The sequence below is a fragment of the Protopterus annectens genome, chromosome 11.part0 (genome assembly GCF_019279795.1).
Source record: "Protopterus annectens isolate FY-2018-M chromosome 11.part0, PAN1.0, whole genome shotgun sequence".
NCBI classification, from domain to species: Eukaryota; Metazoa; Chordata; order Ceratodontiformes; family Protopteridae; genus Protopterus; species Protopterus annectens.
Genome location: NC_056745.1, coordinates 301,306,678 through 301,328,281, shown reverse-complemented (window position 1 = coordinate 301,328,281; position 21,604 = coordinate 301,306,678). Strand labels below are relative to the sequence as shown.

The window sequence follows — 21,604 nt, the reverse complement described above, 5'->3', positions numbered from 1 at the left end:
ATGAACAGAGCTGTCGGAGACCAGCACTTAGTCTTTTGCAAATGTACACTGTTTTCCTTGTTAACAACTCATTGTGGCACAAACTGCTTTGTAGATGGTTGAAAGAGTCTGTGAATTACTGTGCATTTTCTCATGTCCATCTCCCGTCCTTTTCCAGTCCCTTACTATTTAGAGGAGTAATCTCTTTAGTTGGCACTAGGTCACCCTTTACTCATCATAGAATGACCAAATTTGGATTTGCTAAGAAGTCAGCTATTTTCACTTTTGCCGTTAGACCGTGAATGCTGTGGCAAAAGAACTGCTCCTTCTTGCAGCAACAGGAATCATGTTATGTCCTGATTAAAGAAGAGATGCCCTACCTACTCACATTTCTTTCCTCCACAAGCCAGCTATTGCAATTTTCTCTTAACCAACCTTAAAAAAATACATTTTTGTCATACGAGTGTTCTTTTAAGCCCTATATTTCTGTTTTATCTAAAGTGGTGATGTCCTCCTTCATTACATAAATCATAAATTGGCATCTTTATTTCTTGTGCATTTACAGCCTGGCTCATCTCCATAATGCTAGCTGCAGAACTTTCTGGTTAAGTAACTTGCACAAAATCACACAGTAGGCAGACAAGGATTTGGGAATCAAACCCAGGACTTAGGAGGAAGCTCATTAATAGCACATAGCTACAATCCTCTGTTCTGACTTCCTCTGCTAAAGGCCCAACATCTGGCTTGAATTCCAGAACTTAGTACCCTTCACTGTCCATCCTGAGGTGATACATTATCTCATTTTTTGGTATAAAAGGGAGGTTGCCTATGCTGCCTTCAGTTCTTTTTTGCTGCTTTTTCTGAGAAGATTAGTGCATTTCATTCGGTGTATCACCAGGCCATCTGTTCAGCCTGGCTCCCAGAGTAGAAAGAGAAGTATTTATTTTAGGTAAAATCTTATACATTTTGAGCATATTTCTATGATTTTAGGTGTTGGGTTCACTAGCTGTTAGTGCAGAATAGTTGCATTACCTTTGGAAAACAAATTATTCAACATAAAAATTTTCACATTGTATGTGTGTGGTGTGTGTATGTGTGTGTATGTGCGTGTGTGTGCGTGTGTGTGTGTGTGTGTGTGTGTGTGTGTGTGTGTGTGTGTGTGTGTGTGTGTGTGTGTGTGCGCGCGTGTGTGTGTGTATCATTTCTTGTCCCAACCGTGTCATGTTCAACAAAAGTGTGGAAAGCTAATTCTTTGTAACACTGTCTGAACAAGGAAATGCTGGATGACATGTACAGGGCTGCCAATGTATCAGCCAGATCGTCCACTGACACCACAAAAAAAGCACATGTTATTTAAGAAGTGCCCTTGAGAGAACGGAATAACAGGAGAACAATAGTATATTCATTTAGAGTCTGAAGGCCAACATATGCTACACGGCATTCGATCTTGTGAGGTGCTTCTGCAGCCCTGGTAGAAGTCCATGTCAACCATCCATGATATTGTTTGTGTTTTACTATTGCAGTCATTACATTTGGGTTATCTGCTTGCAGGTAGCCCTCAGTCGGCCTGATTATCAAAGTCTTGGGTCCTACGTCAGTTGATATCTCCTCTTCCATGACGTCAGGTAGTCAGGGGTATAAAGCATGCAGCCGACGCCATTACATCAGTCTTTCTTGCCGTGCGGTGCTTGAAGCAGAAGCAGTTTGCAAGTGCCGGTTGGCCGACTCCTGAAATTTTCATTTTCGAGTTTCAGATGTGAAGTCTTCAACAAAGCTAAGTACCCTGTTGGGGATCCTTTTTCTTGCTCTAAACCAATGTCAGTAAAAGTTAACAATTGTATTACTTGTGCAAAGCAAATACCTCATAAAGATTTTCATTCATACTGCATTCCTTGCTTGGGCCAAGACCATGACGTCCCTCGCTGTCACTTTTGTGCCTTATTCAATCCTCGAACTATTCATTGTCAGTTCATTTTCGCATCTAACTATTTTGGTACTCGGTTCAGTTATCCAGAAATGGCTTTGGTAAGCCATCCGACTACCGACATTCCGAAAAAACGCAAATATAAGGACAGAGACAGACTGCATAGGTCCAAAGCTGCTGACGACGCTTCTGTTAAGCTAGTCACCAGTTCACCGGTACTCAGTGAGAAGCTTTTGCAGCCCCTGATACCCGCTACTTCAGATTCACAGGACTCTACTGAGACCCCATTCGGAGTCCGGTATGCCGCGAGCTGCTTCTTCGACTGTGGAACCTGCGGATGTCTCTACCTTGGATGGGTCCGGAGCCGCTGTGCAGGCACCAGCTTCTGAGGGTGTATTCAGGCCTACTGACTTGCATATTAAACCAACGCCATCTTCTTCTTCAAGGCCCTAAAACTGTATCCACGCCTAGAAAACTGACACCCAGACCACATGGCCAGGCCCCTATGCCTAAAAAACAAATTATAAGAATGGCTGAAGACCTTATTACTCTAATCAGGGGAAGCCACCTTTCTCCTTCTAAGAGACCTAGAACTGATTTTCCTTCTGATTCTTCTGATCCAGGATTCTGAAATTTCTGTTTCTTCTGATGACCAGGATTTGCCCTTATCTACCTGTGAGAATTCTGATGCAGAGGACTCCATTCCCTCTGCTTCCCCTCCAGAAGATTTCTCTTTTGGTGAAACTTTGCATACTCTTAGGGAGCATTTCCGCTGGGAAGGCCAGTATTACTCTGACTCCAAAAAGAGGCTTAGGGAATTCTTACTCCTACCTTAGCACAGGCCTTTAGCTAGCCCTCCTGTACTGGACATTGTAGATGATGCCTTCTTAGAATCTAGCCTGGCCCCAGACACTTTACCTCTGGCTCCCAGGAAACCTGACCGGTATTACAGGGTCCCAGACTCTCACAAGTTCCTTTTTAAGAATCCTACTGCGGATCTAGAGACAATTTCACAGGGACCCAAATGCATTAAGGCTACTACTGCCAAAAGCCCTACCCCCTCTGACAGAGATTCCAAGGCCCTGGACAGATGGGGTAAGAAGGTATACACTTCTGCTATTTTGGCCATTAGGGCCTTAAACTGACAGTTTCATATGTTAAAGTATCAGCAGCATATTATTGGATTACTTAAACAGATGATGATGTTGATTCCTGACTGTGATGAAAATAAAGAATTACAGAATTTAATGCATTCTGCTGAACAAGTTGGTAAACATACTTTGCAATGTGGTTTTGATTCTTTAGAGGTATATTGCAGGGTTGCTGTCACTGGGTCTGTACTTAGAAGGCATGCTTGGCTTAAGGAGCAAAATTTGCCAGATCATGTTAAAGCTAAATTACTGGATGCTCCCTTAAACCAAGACCGCCTGTTTGGCAACAAAGCAGTAGTAGTACTTAAAAAGATGGAGGAAAAAGCTAAATCTATGCAAACTGTTAAAGATTTCTTGCAAGTACAGCCTCCCAGATTTAGTAGGCACTGGCCTTCTAAGAATTTATTTATTTATTTATTTTACATTTGTTGACCGGGCTAGTCTAACTGGATATATGTCCATTTTCAGTAGAGGCCCTGGGAGAAAAGCTACAATAGTAACACAAAGCAGTAATAAAAAAAGCAGTCTTAACAATAAGCAAAATAATAAAGGATTACAAAGACAACAAAGCAGTAGTAACAGGAAGAAAAGATTACAATAATATTGGTATACAGGATAAAACAATACATTTAAGAATAAGATACAAGAGATAATTTACAGTAAATAGTACATGATGTTCACAAAAGATAGTTCATTTAAGTATCCTAGATTACAGTACGCCTTTCTGAAATAGCAAGCAGTATTGAGTTAGCATACAAGTAGGATCATGGAGATATTAGTAGTGAATACTAAAGAAGATTAGTCAGGGTTGCTGCAGGGACATAACCAATGTGTTTTGAGATTTTGTTTAAAGAGGGGTTGGGAAGGAAGTGAAGTTAGTTCACTAGGTAGTAGGTTCCAGTTTTTTCCTGCAGTGTTTGAGAATAGAGAATCCCCTGCCAAGTTGTTGGATTTGCTTATGCTAACTCGAAGTTTGTTTGAAGAGCATAAAGTATTGAGATTTTTGTAGGGGATTATGAGGTTTGAAAGTATAGGAGTGTTATTAGGTTGATTAAGGATGTTATGGGCAATGGTAATTTGGGAAAGTTGTAGTTGGTTTTGAAGTTCGAGCCAACCTAGCTGCTGTAGATTCTGACAGTGGTCGGTTCTGAAGGGATTCCCAGTGGCAAATCTGGCAATGTTATTGTAGGAGTTGGCTAGTTTGAGAAGATTATTTTTTTTCAGGTTAGTATATATGGGTGAGGCATAAAGAAGAGTTGAGATTATGTGGGAGTGGGCAATTGTGGTTCTAGCTGTTGGAGTTAGGAAGGCTTTGATCATGTATAGGGAGCCCATTTTTTTGTTTACTGTTTTTATAGTGTTGTTAATATGGCTATCAAAGTTAAGGTTATTATCTATTGTAATTCCTAAGAGTTTGGTGGTAGAGTCAGGGGATATGAGGGTGCCGTTGTTAGAGATGACTGAGAATTCTATATGGGAGGACTTGCTGGTAGGAGTAAAGAGGAGGAGCTTAGCTTTTTTGGGATTCAAGAGGAGGCAACGTTTTTAAGAACCTTGTCTCCACTGTTAAATACCTTTTGAGTCAGAGATTGCAGTTCAGATGAGGAGTTGGCTGAACATATGAGCGTAGAATCATCTGCATATTGTATACAGGTGACTTGAGTATAGGTCATTGATGAAAAGTGAGAAGAGGAGAGGTCCTAAAATGGAGCCTTGAGGGACTCCCAGGGTGACTGGCAAGTGGGATGAAAGATTGTTCTCCCAGAGCACTGCCTGCTGCCTGTTGCTGAGGTCGGAATTGAACTGTTGAACAGCCTGAGTGTCAAGAGAAAGGGACTTAATAATATTTATTAGCAGAGGGTGGTTTACCATATCAAAAGCTTTTGAGAGATCAATGAAGAGTGCAGATGAGAGGATATTATTGGTCCTTTCCTGTCTCTTCCAGGCCATCTCAGTCCAAACCCAAGACCAGCAGACCACCCAGGCTTCAGTCTCAAGGTACTCACAGGCCTAAGCAGTGGGGGGCTCTCACTTCCAAAGCTGGAAGTATTAAGACACCCCCTATGGTAAACTGTCACAATGACTAACCTTAAACCTTATTTATGTTTAATATGTACATCCAAGTATATTCTATATATACATAACTCTATATATAATATTGTAAAATAGACTATCGGGTATACTAGATTAAATATAGTCCCATTGCAACTTTAAGAAACAGTTACGCTGCTGAATAGAGACAGCTGGTTCTAATAAGCAATTTAATTGTATCAATTAGATGAATGCATATACTATATAAACTGAGCTGCTATATTGTATATTGAAATCTGATGAAGCGTATTTTAGATACGTGAAAGCGCTCATTTCATAGTTCTCTAATTTTATGGAATAAAGAAGAAGTTTGCTTTATCCTGGACTGAATTTTGTCTCTGTGGAAATAGAACTGAAGTAGCCGTTTTGTCCTGGTTCACTTGTGTTTTATATTTGCATTTCTTGGTTCGTGACAAGTGTTCCGGATTCAGGTGAACGGTTTTTGTGTTTTTTTGCTGCATATCTTCTAACCGGTTTACCTGACATAATGGCTCACTCGAATATTGAATTAGACTATAATCCGGAGTCGAGGGCTGGTGCCAAAAGGTGGTCCAACATTGTCAACAGTGGTTCGAACCCTTTATTGAGTCTGGATTTTGGGAGAGTATCAACGTCCCACATGGAGCAAGGTAATTACAATATGGACTTGTTTAATACGCTATATAAACAACTAGAGAATACCTTGTATAAAGTGCAACGTTACAACTGGCAACGTAAGCATCTTGAAGCGTCATTGCATTTTAACATCATACCGAGAGGTATGAGGGTTCTTTGTATGCCAACCTATGGCGACAGTCAGCCAGAACTGTTAAGAAAATGGCAGGAAATTAATTTGAATACAAGCCGGCAGTATATGCAGTTATTAATAGAACACTTTATGCCCATTGAGCAGGAATTGATATCTAATGCAAACAAAATCAATCATGAAATTTGTGAGACATTCAATAATGAATTCTGCATGGGTAAATTAGATGCTCTTTACATCCAAATTGAAGCCTATAGTAACAGACTGCAACTAATTAAACAACGTAAACTACAGCGTGACCATTCAGATTTTGAAGAGGGTCACGTGTTCATCTGGCCACTGCGCATTTAACCAGGAAGATGCAGTCAAGCAGAATGAAAGAGAGCCTACGTTTAACAACAAGAACGCCGATACACGAGAGACTAGGCTACACAATACCACGATGATTCAGGTTGAAGACACCAGGAATTCAGATAGTGCCTTTGTCACCCCGCCGGAAGTAGTGGATTCGGTGCTGCAAGTTTCTGCCTCTACTCCTTTGCCCAATCAAGAGGCAGATAAAGAGAAACAAGATTTGAACACTACCAGTACTGGAGCAATTTTGAAGCGACATGCAGTGGCCCCCCTTTTTTTACCCTATTCCATCAGGAAACCAGCAATATCCAGAGAAAGGTCCAGGAGCTGGGAGAAACGGAAAAGAACCTACTCGGAAGAGAATGGACAACAATGGCGACGACAGAGGCAGTAAATGACTTTTCTTCTTCTTCTTCATTGTTATTATTTTTTAATTTGTCTAGCTATGTTTTAAGTAATTCTGACATAAGCCTTCTCAATAGAGGCTTATCTTTTGTGCCTTCCCAAGCCAGCTACCTTCAAGATATTTTGATAGATATTAGAGTTTTTAGCCGTAAAATAGCATTGAAACTGATGTTCTACAGTGAAGGAAATAGCAATCAAGTAAACAGGAATGATGCTCCATGTTATAAAAAGAAAAGTATGTATTGCCCACCATTGCCAAGTCATGTGGAATGCTTTGTCAAGTTGTGTGAAAAGAGTTTTTATGAGTATTTTTATCAGGGTAATAGGAAATGCATGTATTTTAATATGAATACAGATGAGAGACTATCATTACAAGAACTGATAGAAGAGCCCTCGATTATCATTAGACCCGCTGATAAAGGGGGAGGCATAGTAATACTAGACACTGAGCAATATAATGCATCCATGTTGTTAATGTTAAGTGATCAAGATACATATATTGAAATTTCTCACAGATCATTAAATGGAATATTAGATAGAATTAAAGATGAAATATATGACATGCTGATGTGTCGTCAAATCAGTAAGGAATTATACGACTACTTTAGTATAGGATCTCCACAGATACCACATATAAAAGCATTACCTAAAATGCATAAAGGTGTATCTCCACCTCCTCTCAGGCCCATAGTAGATGGTGAAGGATGGGCCACGCAAAATATCTCTATTTTTTTAGAAAAGAGTTTGAGGCCCATCATGAACCAGATCCCCACCATATTAAGAGATAGTTATCAGCTGTTGGAAATGTTGGATAATCTTGCTGTAGAATTAATTCCTGGGGTTCACATGTTAATTACCCTAGACATTCAAAGTCTCTTTACATGTATCCCCAACGACCAAGGAATACAAAGCGTTAGGGAGTTATTGCAATTCTATCCTGAAATTAGTAGAAACAAGAACATATTAATATGTCAGTTGTTGGACATGGTTCTTTCTAACAATGTCTTTTCATTTTCTAACCATGTATATCTACAGAAGTGGGGTGTTGCCATGGGCACACCTGCCTAACACCCACGCTTAACTTGGTGGTGAATTGGTGGGAGAGAGAACATTTGTTTAATCATCACATGTTTAAGAATGTTGTTTTATACTCTAGATTTGTAGATGACATCATAATTATATGGGAGGGTACAAGGGAGCAGTTCTCCAGTTTCTTACAGCACATGGAAAGTACTACAAGCTTTCTAAGATTCACTTTGGAAGCCTCTTCCACTGAAATTAATTTTTTGGATCTTAATTTAAAGATGGAAGAAGGGAAAATTATATCTAGAATCCATAGAAAGAGCTGCTGGAAAAATGCTTTGCTGAGTTATGATAGCATGCACCCCAGGCATGTCTTTAGAGGCATAGTGAAAAGTCAGTTTACAAGACTCAACAAACTGTGTAAAAAACAGACAGATCTCAGGATAGAGGCAGATGTAATGGAACAACTTTTCCTGCAAAGGGGTTATGACAAGAAAATGGTGAGGGAGATTAAAGATCAAGCACTTAGGGATATGGATAGGCCATTATTGGAGAGGAGTGGGTGGAGATTCTACAACAATAGTAGGAGAAGATCAAATTTTAAATTTCAAGAAAGGATACAGTTCTTGACCACATACACTAATGACAATAAGAAAATCACACAAATTATAGAACAGCATTGGCCAGTATTGACTGTAGATGAGAAGACAATGAAATTAGTAGGAGAAACACCAAGATTCATCTACAGAAATAATAAAAACCTGAAAAGGTTGTTGTGTAAGACACACAAGAAAGGGATGCATTTAGTTCCAGAATTGGATAATAAAGGAACTTTTGCATGTAATCGATGTAATATGTGTCAGTTTATTACAAGGGTCCAAGAGTTTGTGCATCCAACTCTGAAATACGAATTTAAACCCAATTTTCATGCCTCTTGTAATACTTGCAACGTTATTTATTTAGCAACATGTGAAAATTGTACAGCATTCTACATAGGACTCACAAAAAGAGAATTCAGGAAAAGAATATACAATCACATATATGACATAAAGAAAAATAATGAAACTAATGCATTGGCCAAGCATATAAAGCAGCATATATCACATAGTTTTAGGTTCAGGATATTACAAGTAATTGAAAAAGATAGAAATGGAGGTGAGACAGTGAATATCCTTGAACAGAAGGAACTATACTGGATTTTAAGGATGAGAGCACATCATCCACCTGGGTTAAATCAGTATGTTCCCATGGGACCCATGTTACGATAAGATTAGCATGAAAGATACATTGGTTTATATTTGTTGGTCCATGTAGATTATGTGTGATGATTTATAGGAGGTGCACCATTCTATGGGTATGGGCTATTAACTATACATACATATTCGTTTATGAGCTTTATGGTGGTATCGAATGAACTATATTTATAGTAAACACTGTAGTGTCTATGGTATAACAAAAACAATTTGATATTTTGCATATTTTAATATAGACTCATGTTAATATATACATTATATGCCCTTGATATAATAATTTTATAGTTTTATATACATATTCACTCATTTCCCATATATACATATGGTTTCTATATATTTACATGTATTTTTTATATTTTTATATACTGTTACATGTTAGTTTATATTGATTGTATATATATATATATGGTATAGGACCAGCAATAATGGTTTAGCCCATATGTATTCTGCACTCAGCACTTTGATTGTTCAAGTTAATAACGATAGTTGATTGTTTTATACATTCATTTATTTATTTGTATTTGCATTTGTATTTATATATATTTATTTGTATGCAGCTTTTCTTAATGTATTTAATTATATATGCTTATTGGTACATATGAGTTGATATATATATGTTAGCTAGGGATGAATACATGTCTATAAGATCTGCACGATGCACTTTAAGTGTTTACATATGCTTATTTGTTTACATACCTATATGCTGCTTTTCTTTATATATCGAATCATATTTATATATTGGTCAACATGAGTTGATATATATATGTTAGTCAGGGATTAACATATGTTTATAAGATCTGCACTATGCACTTTATCTGTTTACATATGTAGGTACATAGGTATATGCTTATCTCTGCGTATACATGTAAGATCTGCACTATGCACTTTATCTGTTTACATATGTAGGTACATAGGTATATGCATATCTTTGCGTATACATGTACATGTATTTACATTTTATTTATATATTTATTGATACATCACTACTTTTCATATTGTTCATAAATGGTAATTAATAAGTGTATATATTTTGACTACATATAACATGAAAGCAACAGACAGAAGGGAGGGGTAGTCAATGAGGTATCTGGCTTGGATAAGTGCTAGATATAAAGGGAAGTGATTTGAGATCTATTAATACATATGCTCATAGCTAGACCATTCTATTTTTCTTTGTTTTGTTTCATTTTGATGTTTATTTATGTATTTTGCATTTTGCATTTTAACTAAACATTATTTATGTTTAATATGTACATCCAAGTATATTCTATATATACATAACTCTATATATAATATTGTAAAATAGACTATCGGGTATACTAGATTAAATATAGTCCCATTGCAACTTTAAGAAACAGTTACGCTGCTGAATAGAGACAGCTGGTTCTAATAAGCAATTTAATTGTATCAATTAGATGAATGCATATACTATATAAACTGAGCTGCTATATTGTATATTGAAATCTGATGAAGCGTATTTTAGATACGTGAAAGCGCTCATTTCGTAGTTCTCTAATTTTATGGAATAAAGAAGAAGTTTGCTTTATCCTGGACTGAATTTTGTCTCTGTGGAAATAGAACTGAAGTAGCCGTTTTGTCCTGGTTCACTTGTGTTTTATATTTGCATAACCTTAAACCTTCCAAGCTCTGCTCAACTGACTGTTCCTTTAGGGGGAAAGATCACCCCGCATGCAAAAAACTGGGAACTCATTACCCAAGACAAATGGGTTTTAAATATAGTTTCCCAAGGATACACATTCCACTTCCACTCCTTACCAACCCCAAACGGTTGGCCGGACCTACCCCCAAATCAGTGGTCAGGGGCTCAAAAGCAGGTTCTCTCTCTTCTAAGTATAAGGGCTATTCAACCTGTCCCAGAGGAGGGATGGGGGCAAGGTTTTTACTCAAGAGTTTTCCTGGTACCCAGAAAAGACAATTCCTGGCATCCTATCCTGGATCTTTCTATCCTAAACACTTTTTTTTGGTAATTCCAAAATTCAAAATGTTAACTCTTCATCAGCTGCTTCCCATAATAGGCAAAAATGCCTGGTTGGCAACATTGCATTTAAAGGAAGCTTACCTGCACATCCCAATAAGGGAATCTTGCACTGCCCTTTGGCTTATCTACTGCACCCAGGGTATTCACAAAGTGTCTAGCTCCAGTCATTGCATTCTGCAGGCAAAGAAATATTCAACTATACCCATACCTGGACGATTGTCTAATTCAGGCAGAAAGCCAGGCCATACTATTAAGTCATTTGGCATTTGTAAAGAAACTAGTAAATTCACTGGGGTACACCATAAACGAAAATAAATCACACCTTGTACCCTGCCAACAAATTGTATTCCTGGGAGCAAGCTGTTGACTTTACCCAGATGGCCTACCTCATGCCAGAGAAACAAGTTTATTTGACAGCCTACTTCAAACTACTGGCCACAAAGACCCAGCTATCTGCAAGGGAAATACTGCAAGTCCTGGGGTTCATGGCCTCTTGCATTCAACTAATTCCATATGCAAGACTGCATATCAAGAAACTAAAATGGTATCTAAAAAGCCTATGGTGTCAACATTCTCCGGACCTAGAATCAATGATTCCTATCATTCCTTGTATAAGAACAGCGTTCCTTTGGTGGGCAGAGGCCTGCCACCACAACAAGGGACTGCCATTCACTCTACCCCCTGCAGCCCAAATCCTAACAGATGCATCAGACTATGCATGGGGGCTCACTTGGCAGGGCAGTGCATTCAGGGCAAATGGAATGCGAGTCAAATGCACCTGCATATCATTCAAAAAGAAATGTTAGCTGTACAGAATGCTCTGACAGCCTTCAAGGACCACATTCTTCCAAGACAATTATTGGTAAGGATGGACAACATCACTGTCATGTGGTACGTAAACAAGCAGGGGGGAACCCACTCATACCCTCTCTGCAGACTAGCCATGGCTCTGTGGAACACAGCCTTGAGGTACCAAGTGCACCTACAAGCTCAATTCCTGCCAGGCAAGCTGAATACACTGGCAGACGACCTAAGCAGAAATCTCATGGACCCACATGAGTGGAAACTGGAACCAAATATATTCAACATTTTGAGAAACAAATGGGGGAGCCCAGAGATAGATCTGTTTGCTTCCCCTCAGAACTACCAAATGGACAAATTCTGCACAAGGACTCCCCACAGACAAGCTTGGAAAGTGGATGCCCTGTCCTTCAGCTGGAAAAAACAGTTTATCAGTTTATGCCTTTGCACCAGACTGGCCACTCCAACACTGGTACCCCCTCTTGCGCAGTGTGTCACTGCTGGAACCATGGCACCTGCCTCAGACCCCTTCCCTGCTGTCCCAGCAGAAGGGCCATATTCTGCACCCCCAACTTCAAACCCTGAACCTTGCAGCCTGGCTAATTACCTGAGCTCTCCATTATCATCCCTCAGTAAACAAGTGATGGATGTCATTCTAGAGGCAAGAAGACCTAGTACTAGAAAATCCTATGCTGAAAAGTGGAAAGGATTCTGTTCCTGGAGCCAACCTCAAGGGATGGGCACAACAGTTCCCAGTTTACCGCATATTCTTCAATACTTAACTGAGATGCTTCATAAGGGTCTTTCCTTCTCTTCCATTAAAATCCATGCCTCAGCCATTTCAGCACATTATTCTACAGAGCCAACCCTCTTCTCTCATCCACTGGTGAAGCAATTCCTCAGAGGGGCCAAAAACTTAAGACCACCCAGGAGAGACCCTACTCCAGTCTGGGACCTTAATTTTGTATTGGAAAAGCTCACTCTACCTCCCTTTGAGCCAGCTGTAATTCCAGAGTTGACATTCCTTTCTTGGAAAACAGCCTTCCTCCTAGCCATCACTTCAGCTGGAAGGGTATCTGAATTACAGGCCCTCATGGCAGTGTGGAGCCTTTCATCATCTTTCATGAGTTTAGGGTGTCCCTCAGGACCAATCCTTCCTTTATGCCCAAGGTGGTATCCAGTGTGGCCCTTAATCAGTCTATTAATTTGCTAACCTTCTTTTCTAATCCACAGAACAAAGGAGAATGAATATTGCACTCCTTGGACGTGCACAGACAACTTAGATTTTACTTGGGCAGGACTAAGCCTCTCAGGAAATCTGAACAGCTGCTGGTTGCATTTGCTGCAGGGTCAGAGGGGATAGCCATTTCAAAGCAAACCATTTCTAAGTGGATAGGCCATTGCATTCATTTCTGCTGTAAGCACCATAGAAAACCTACCCCACAGGGGATAAGACCCCATTCCACCAGGGCTGCATCTATTTCTACAGCCTCTGAGGTGTTCCTACCAGGGACATCCTAGAAGCTGCTACCTGGAGTTCTGTACATGCTTTCACCAAGCATTACCACTTGCCAATTTTTTCTAAGTCTAGAGCTGGTTTTGCCACTGCAGTCTTGCAGTGCCTATTAGCTGGTCTTAATGCTCTCTAATTGCCTCCTCCCTTCCATAGCTTTGGGAATCTACCCAAATGTAATGACTGCAACAGTGAAACATGAGGAGCATAGTACAGTTGTGTACACTTACCATAAATGTAGATGTTCGAGTGTATTTACTGTTGCAGTCCTGGTTACCCTCCCTCCAGCCCCCTGACTTCTGTTGACTTTACCTGATGTCCTTCAAGGATGCATCTGCAGTCATCACATATGGGTTGTCCTGCCTCAGGCAGCCCTTCGGTCGGCCGGATTCCAAAGTCTGGGTCCAGCGTTGGCTGATGTCACTCCTTCCCCGACGTCACAGCGTCTGGGGTATAAAAGTGTCAGCCGACGCCATCTTCCTCAGTCTTTCTTGCCACGTGGTGCCCGAAGCAGAAGCAGTTCGCAAGTGCCGGTTGGCCAGCTCCTGTAAAATCGCTGTCCGAAGACTTCAAAAGCTAAGTACCCCGTTGGGGACTCTTTCTTGCCTCAGCCGATGTCAGAAAAAGTTAATAATTGTTTAACTTGTGGGAAACAAATACCTCATAAGGATTTCCACTCTTACTGTCTCCCCTGCTTAGGCCCAGACCACGACGTCTCGGCCTGTTCAGCCTGCGCTTCCTTCAACCGACGCACTCTTAGACGTCGGTCGGAGTTCGCAGAAGAGTTTTTTGGGGATAGTTTTTCATACAAAATGCCATTGGAAACCCCGACATCACATTTAATTAAAAAACGGAAAGACAAGGACCGACACACGCGGACCGTGGTTTCGGCTGAAACCGCGGCTAGGCCTACCGCGAGTGTCTCGGTCTTGGCTGATACTGAGTCCTTGGAACTTCAGAACCCTGAAATAATACAACCGACAGCCTCGGCCCCGGAGGCACCTACCGAGTCGGTTACAGAATTGCCTTCCGAAACTGGTGTATTGGAATCTTCCAACACCATACCTTTAGACAAAGCTACACCAGCATGTGGTGCAGCCAGGCCTCCTGCATCCATGTCTATTAAGGCCTTCACCAGGGCTAAAGCTGCAAAACACACTAAAGCCATGCCTCCCAGGGTTATTCCTCAGGGACCCTCTTCTAGTTCACAGATTCTAACCTTAGCAGAGGACCTTATCCCTTTAATTAGGGGCTCTCAGCCCCATCCGGACAGGGGCTCCCAACCCCCTCTAGACAAAAGGCCCAGGGCGGATCCCCCTGATCCCCTTTCCTCAGAGGAGGCCTCTGATGGCTCGGATCACTTAGACTACCAGGAGGAGGCTTATTCGGCCTACGAGGATTCGGATGCAGAGGAATCTATTCCCTCAGCCTCCCCTCCTGAAGAGCCTCCCTTTGGGGAGACCCTTCACACTATGAGAGAGCATTTCAAATGGCAGGGCCAGGAATATTCTGATTCCAGGAAAAGACTAAGAACTTTCCTTCATTTACCTCAGCATAGACCTTTGGCTATTCCTCCTGTTTTAAATGTCATTGATGATGTGTATTCTGACTCTAGTATGACCCCTGACACTCTACCTCCGGCCCCTGTTAAGCCCGATAGGTATTACAGGGTCCCGGACACACACAATTTTCTTTACAAGGCCCACTCTGCTGACCCTGAAACTATTTCACAGGGCCCTAAAGGGGTTGCAACTGCTACTACTAAGAACCCACTCCCCTCTGCAAAGGAGTCCAGGGCATTAGAGAGATGGGGTAAAAAAGTGTATACTTCTGCCACTCTTGCTATGAGGGCATTAAATTGTCAATTTCATATGATACAGTATCAAGAGTATTTGTTAGAAGAAATGCATAAGAAATTGTCTTCTACTGAACCCCTTGACCGTAAATCCCTTCAGGATCTGGTACATAACTCCCAGCAGGTTAGCAACCATTTCTTGCAGTGTGGTTATGATGCATTGGAAGCTTCATGTAGGTCAGCAATGACAGGTGTTGTCATACGTAGGCATGCTTGGCTGAAGGAACAATCTCTGCCAGACCATGTTAAAGCTAAGCTTTTGGATGCTCCACTGGAAAAGCAAAAGTTATTTGGTTCCACTGCTCAAGAAGTCCTAAAGAAATTTGAGGAAAAGGCAAAATCTGTACAAACAGTTAAGGATTTTCTTCAAGTCCAACCGCCTAGATTCAGCAGAAATTGGCCTTCCAAGAATTGGTCCTTTCCGGACACAGAAAGATTTCAAAGGAGCAGAAACAGGCGTGCCAGAGGTAGAGGGCAAGCTAGGGGCTCCTACAAAGGCTGTCAATGGCAACCTCCAATCCAGACAGGCAGTTCAGGACCTGCAACTGCTGCACAAGGACAAACTCAATGACTTTGCTTTGACTCCGCCAACCAGGGCTCAATTAGAAGCACCTTTGGGCGGAAAGCTTTCTTTATTCTCAAAAAATTGGCACAACATTACAAGAGACAAATGGACACTCCAAATAATAGACAATGGATACAGGTTCCATTTCCACACATTGCCAAAAAGAAAAGGCATGCCAGATCTGCCACCAAATCAAAGGGCAGAGGCTTTGAAACAAATCTCAAATTTACTACAAATGAAAGCCATAGAAAAAGTTCCTATTTCAGAACAAGGCCAAGGATTTTACACCAGGCTATTCCTTGTTCCAAGAAAAAAGCATCAATGGAGACCAATTCTCGACTTGTCCGCACTGAATACTTATCTCATTGTGCCAAAATTCAAAATGCTGACTCTACAGCAACTCCTTCCCATGCTGGGCAAGGGGTCTTGGCTGGTGACTCTAGACCTCAAGGAGGCATACCTGCATGTCCCTATCAGACAAAGTTGCAGAAGACACCTCAGATTTCTTGCAGGGTCAGAGCATTATCAATTCTCAGCATTGCTCTTTGGCTTATCTACTGCGCCCAGAGTATTCACGAAATGCCTGGCATCAGTAATAGCACACTGAAGACTTCAGGGGATTCAAATGTACCCATATCTGGATGACTGCCTTATACAAGCGGACAACCAACAAACTTTGATAAAGGACTTAAATTATGCCATCAATCTTCTACAGGCCTTGGGATATACAATCAACATGCACAAATCAAGACTTGTTCCATCCCAAAGAATAACCTTTCTGGGTGCGGATTTAGATACAACCACCCAAATGGCTTATCTCACAGAAGAAAAACAAAGTCAGCTACCGGATTACTTCAAAAATCTGACAAGACAAACTCAACTGACTGCAAGGAAAATCCTGCAGGCCCTGGGTTACATGGCATCCTGTATTCTTTTGGTTCCACAAGCAAGACTACATATGAGAAAGCTACAGTGGTACCTAAGGAGTTTATGGACAGCACAGTCACAGTTTGGAAACTTTAATCCCACTCATTCCATGCCTTCACAAGGAATTTCTGTGGTGGGCTCAGGCCAGCCAGTCCAACAGAGGGTTGCCTTTCACAAAGCCAAAAACCTCCCAAACTATTACAACGGACGCTTCAGACCTAGGTTGGGGAGCACAGTTGGAGGGCAGAGGTATCCAAGGACAGTGGTCACGAAAGGAGCTACGCATGCACATAAATCAAAAAGAAATGCTAGCAGTGATACATGCAATCGAGGCCTTCAAACTCTTCCTGCATCAAGGCCACCTACTAATAAGGACAGACAACACCACAGTTATGTGGTACATAAACAAGCAAGGAGGTACCCATTCCTACCCTCTTTGCAGACTGGCAATGAATCTATGGGATCTTTCCTTGAAACTCAATATACAGCTACAAGCTCAGTTTGTGCCAGGGAAAGACAATACACTGGCGGACCGCTTAAGCAGAAATATCATGGATGCGCACGAATGGATGTTGCACCCAGACATCTTCCAGCAGATAACACAATCTTGGGGGAGCCCGGACATAGACCTATTTGCTTCCCCCCACAATCATCAACTGAAGAAATTCTGCTCAAGGACATACCACCCACAAGTGTGGAAAGTGGACGCCCTCTCTTTCAGCTGGAGAAATCTGACAGTGTATGCATTTCCTCCTATCCCATTAATGACCAAGGTGTTACTGAAGATCAGGACAGAGCAGCCAAAAGTGATTCTGATAGCTCCAGATTGGCCAAGACAGCACTGGTACCCACTGCTAAGGAGCATGTCACGTATGAAGCCATGGCCTCTACCTCTATGGCCACTTCTACTGACACAGCACAGATACAAAACTCTACATTCCAACCTGAAAACATTGCAACTAGCAGCGTGGAGAATACCTTGACTCCTCCTCAGGATAAGCTATCCCAGAGAGTGAAGGATATTATTATGGAAGCTCGCCGCCCTTCCACAAGAAAGGCATATTCAGCAAAATGGAAAAGATTTCTCATCTGGAACACCACAAAGGGCCTAGATGCGAAAGTGATGAACATGGCACATATCCTGGAATATTTGACAGAAATGTTTCACAATGGTCTGTCTTACTCTTCTATTAAGATTCATGCTTCAGCAATTTCAGCAGAGTACAATACTGATCCTCCTGTCTTTTCTCATCCTCTCCTAAGACAGTATCTAAGAGGAATCAAAAACATCAAACCTCCTCGGAAACCACCTCTACCTGCTTGGGACCTTAACTACGTGTTGGAAAAACTAACACTGCCTCCATTTGAACCAGCAGCATCTGCAGATCTACAGTACCTTTCATGGAAGACTGCCTTCCTTCTGGCAATAACCTTCAGCAAGAAGGGTTTCGGAATTGCAGGCCCTGATGGCAGTTCAGCCATTTATTATTTTTCACCAGGACAGAGTTTCATTAAGAACTAATCCTACTTTTATGCCAAAGGTGGTATCCAGGGTTTCATTGAATCAAGCCATTCACTTGCCTACCTTCTTCCCAAATCCACAAAACAAAGGGGAGAAACTGCTGCACACCTTGGACATTCACAGACAGTTGCGCTACTACTTGGACAGAACAAAAGGTTTCAGAAAAACTGACCAGCTGCTGGTAGCATATGCTGCTGGTACTCAAGGAAAAGCAATTTCCAAACAGACTATTTCAAAATGGATAGAAATTGCATTCGCTTTTGTTACTCATTTCATGGAATGTCTGTACCAGCTAACATTAGACCTCATTCTACGAGAGCCACAGCCACCTCCACAGCCTTCTTAAGAGGGGTGGCTACAAAGGACATTTTAGAAGCTGCCACATGGAGCTCCGTGCATACATTTGCCAAGCATTGCAATTTACCTTTATATTCCAGATCCAGAGCAGGCTTTGCTACGGCTGTCCTGCAGGGTATCTTAGCTACACCATCCTTTTCCTAGTTCCTCCACCCCCAGATTGGCTGTGGTATTCTACCCATATGTGATGACTGCAGATGCATCCTTGAAGGACATAGTACAGTTTTGTACCTACCATAAATGTAGATGTCTGATAGGTATGCATCTGCAGTCAGGTTTACCCTCCCTCCTTCCACTCTGTGGTATTCCTAGGGTGCTTACCCCTCTATTAGCTAGCTGGGGGGATCTATTATGGTGTATTTGTTTTTACATATATTTATATATATATATATATATATATTTTTGCAAACGTTTGGATTTTTATTGCATTTCTCCAAATTTAGCCTTCCTAGAGGGCACCTGGCATCTGGGGCAAGAAAAACTGAGGAAGATGGCGTTGGCTGACGCTTTTATACCCCAGGCGCTGTGACATCGGGGAAGGAGCGACATCAGCCGACGCCGGACCCAGACTTTGGAATCCGGCCGACCGAAGGGCTGCCTGAGGCAGGACAACCCATATGTGATGACTGCAGATGCATACCTATCGGACATCTACATTTATGGTAGGTACAAAACTGTACTTTTTCTTGTTTATTATACTTAAAGCTTTCTGGTGTATTTGCTTACTGTTGGAGGTGTAACCTTGTATATAATTGCTTCCCGTTTTGGGGGCACCTGACATCTGGGGCAAGAAAAACTGATGTAATGGAGTCGGCTGCATGCTTTATACCCCTAACTACCTGACATCACAGAAGATGAGACAGCAACCGACGCAGGACCCAAGACTTTGATAATCAGGCTGACTGAGGGCTACCTGCAAGCAGATAACCCAGATGTAATGACTGCAACAGTGAATACACTCAAACATCTACATTTATGGTAAGTGTACACAACTTGACTTTGAGACATCCAGGGCCACCCCAAAAGATAGTACACAGTTTTCCAACATTTTAGATGCTTGCCATAACCTAAGATGAGCAAGTCCACCCCTAATACAAGGACCCCTCTCAGGAGCTGATGAAATTGTTTCAGGATTTTATATTTTTCATTTAAAAACTGCAGCTTTCTTCAGAGTAGTGTTCAGTATAGGGGGTCCCTGTTCATAAAAGGAAAAGAGACCTCCCCCTGACAACTGTGATTCCTCTGATTCTGTTGTGGATGAACCAGCATATGTCTTCCTGTGCTCTTCCCTGCTCAGCTTTGACTCAGACATTGCATTGAGGACACCCAATCCTTTGTTTCACCACCAGAGAATGTCTTACTTAGTGATACCCTCAACAGGATGAAGGATCACTTAAAAAAGGAATATAAAGACATCTCTGATGCCAAGAAAAGACATAGGAAGCTTCTTGTATTACCACAAACAAGACCTATATTCATACCTCCAGTCATAGAGACATTAGAGGATACTTTTTGTCAGTGCAGTCCTGGAACCGGACTCTCAACCACTTGCTCCCAGGAAGCCTGTCTGCTTCTGTAAGGTTATGGATTCCTTTAAGTACCTATACTAAAATTCTATTGCTGTTCTGGTAGTGTTGTCCCTGGCTATAGTCAAGGGCTGTAAAGGGGTTTTGGCCAAAAATCCATCTCCCAGTGACAAAAATAGCAGTATTCTGGACCCCTTTGGGAAGAAAGTCTGCTTTACTACTATCTTGACTTTCAGGGCCTTAAATTGCAATACATGTTTGTTAAAGTACCAGGAGACTGTACTATCTCAACTGAGGGATAAGGCTGGGGAAATACAAGATCGGCCCAGGGAAATAAGATGTTGGAATTATGCCACCTTATCTCTTAAGATATTCAGAATTTAGATCCATGTTGCAGTAGCCTAAGCTGTTTGGGTTATAGTCTTGCCTAGGATATGACCATTGCACCATCTAGATTTCAATGCCCGAACTACCAGTGGCTCAAGCAGAGCTATATACAAAAGCAGTTTGTGCACCAAAAGCTTCAGAACTTTTTTTTATGTTAAAGTACTCTGTGCGGGCTTCATGAAACTGTTGGCCATCTAGCAGTCCCTTCTGCAGAAAACCTTCCACTACATAATTTTTCTGACGAAAAAAATGCATTTTCCTGTGAATATTTTAATTCTATGGTAACAAATGTATTTTTTGGACTATCATGTTCACTGAAGGAATTCACACACCCCTGAAATTGATCCCATAGTTAAAGTCCTGAGAGCCTATTTAGACAACACATCCACTATTATAGAAGAGTCCTTTTTATTGCACAACGTATTATTAAGCGTACGGCATCCAGGTCCAGGGATGTGCTCACTTCATAGTATTCAGCACTCATCAGGCTGATCATTGAGTGTAATATCTTTGAGTATAATATCCAATTTGTTCTGTACCTGAACCAACATCTCACTCAACTTGAATGCCCATAGTGCTTTCTTACTAAGAAAATCAAGGGCTTGAATCATAAAAACCTATGTGGACTTCCTCAAAATCTTTTCCCTTTTCTCAGTGTCATATAGGCTACTGAGGGATGATCTCTACCTCACGTACAGAGCCTCAACAGACCCCATCCTATCAGACCTGCTGTGCATTCACAAGTCCAATGGTGGCATAAATACCTGCCCAAGATATCTAAATCTCTTCTGTAACATAAATAGAACATGTTGGAGGGATAGATATGTATCACAGAGAATACCACTTCTTTGGAATTGTTTTCCTCTCTATAAAAAGTAAAGTACTTCTCTTAGGATCATAGGAAGTTACTAGGCTATTGGCCCTGAGGCTTTTATAAGCCTAGCCAGGAGTTTAGCCCATGCTAAGACAAGTCAGCACCTGATGCCCCTGTCCAGTTCCCATCCAGTTATCCAGGTTGCGCTTAAAAAAGGCTAATGAGGTATTCTGCTTGATGTGGAGACGGAGTCTGTTCCACAAATGGGGGAGTGTCTGGGACACAAATCTGTCCTGCCAACAAGTCCTATTGATGTCACAGACCAGGTTGAGGTCACGCATGTGGGTTACTCGAGTGGAGCTTGACTTGCAGATATGCAACAGTCCCATCAAGGCGGGGTCTGAGATTGCTTT

The 21,604-nt window shown here is 41.5% G+C and overlaps 1 protein-coding gene across 1 annotated transcript in view; it reads left to right on the top strand.

Moving 5' to 3' along the window:
* The window catches only part of PYROXD1 (pyridine nucleotide-disulphide oxidoreductase domain 1), a 940,027-nt gene that overhangs the window by 817,904 nt on the left and 100,519 nt on the right, over positions 1 to 21,604 (top strand). The gene's annotated exons all lie outside the window — the stretch shown is intronic.